Below are 1,596 nucleotides of genomic sequence, written 5' to 3'. Positions count from 1 at the left end.
GGCCGCTCAACAGGCTCGGGAGGAGTCGCACAGGACTGGGCGACTTCACTTTCACTTTTCACTTTCATACACTGGAGAAGGAAATGGCAACTCACTCCATTGTTCTTGCCTGGAGAATCCCAGGGACGGCGGAGCCTGGTGGGCTGCCGTCTATGGGCTCGCACAGAGTCAGACACGACTGAAGCGACTTAGCAGCAGCAGCAACATTCTCAATCCCTAGGCTCTCGGCCCTTCAGATGTGGTGTGTGTTTGTGTATGTGCTCAGGCTCATACATGTTCAAAGATATGTACTAGACGATCACACTGTACAGAAGCATATGCTGCACAGCGCTCTGCCCACTGGGTCTCAGCTGGGAGTGGTTGTCTGTCCCCGGAGGGTGCCTGGCAGCATTTGATCACAGTTTCAGGACAGGGGATCCGTGGGTAAGAGGCGGAAGACGCTGTTTCCAGCAGCCTGGGATGCCCAGGCCGGCCCCCTAGTCACCCAGGCCCCCGTGAACATCGCTCTGCGCTTAAGGAGGCCTCCAGTAGACTGAGTGGGATGCGTTCTACAATTCACTTGAACATTCAGCTTTTCTATGGATTTGGGTATTTATTAGATCTTCAGTTCAGCTCGGTTGCTCGGTCATGTCCGAGTCTTTGCCACCCCCAGGCACGTCAGGCCTCCCTGTCCACCACCAGCGGCCAGAGTTTACTCAGACTCATGTGCCTTGAGTCAGTAATGCCATCCAACAGTCGCATCCCCTCTAATCCCCTTCTCCTCCTGCCTTCAATCTTTCCCAGCATCAGAGTCTTTTCCAATGAGTCAGGTCCTCACATCAGGTGGCCACAGTACTGGAGCTTCAGCTTCAGCAGCAACATTCCCCATGCATATTATATATTTATATATACATATCTCTCTCTATATATATAGATATATAGATATATGCATATAAACTTTATATACATACCTGCATATGTAGAAAGCATGTTCCTAACAGGTCCATTCGTAATAGTCCCAAAGGGCCAGCTACCCAGATGTCTAGAGCATTTCTCAGCTTTGGGGCCGGGAATCCTCTGGATGAAGGTCTGACCAGAGTCCGTCCTTAAGGGTAAGGCCCGTCCTTCACACGCAGGCCAGGCGGGGTGTGTTTCGGCAAGTGCGTGCCCATTGCAAAAGACTGTCGCTTGCCACCATCTTGGGGGTTTTGCGAGTGGGCCATTGTGAGCACGAGTGAGTGTGTGGGTGTTTGGGAGAGGGGTCGGCGCGAGCCTGGGTGTCACTGTGCATTTGGGGAGTCTGCAGGGTGGGACCTCAGCCCCCGGGCCTCCCCGCCCCACCCCCGGGCGTCCAGGCCCTTGTGTCTCTGCAGCTCGGCGGTAGAACACGGTTCTTCCCTGGCAAGCCCACGGCCCGGCTCCTGGAAGCCCTGGGCCCCGGGCGGGGACCAGGTGGGTTAGGGGAGGGGAGGGAGGGGCGGGTGTTGGGTACCAGGGGGAACCCCCCCGCCAGGGAGTCAGGGATGCCAGGACGCTAGGCTCACAGAGGGGGTGTGAGGCCAGAATTTCCAGTCCTCCGACCCTGATGACAACAAACTTGTTGCAGGCAGTTTTAAG

Source organism: Giraffa tippelskirchi, chromosome Y, assembly GCF_054371585.1.
Source record: "Giraffa tippelskirchi isolate mGirTip1 chromosome Y, T2T-mGirTip1v1.2.pri, whole genome shotgun sequence".
Lineage (NCBI taxonomy): Eukaryota > Metazoa > Chordata > Mammalia > Artiodactyla > Giraffidae > Giraffa > Giraffa tippelskirchi.
The sequence above is the reverse complement of the archived record's forward strand: the minus strand, read 5'-3'. Positions refer to the sequence as shown.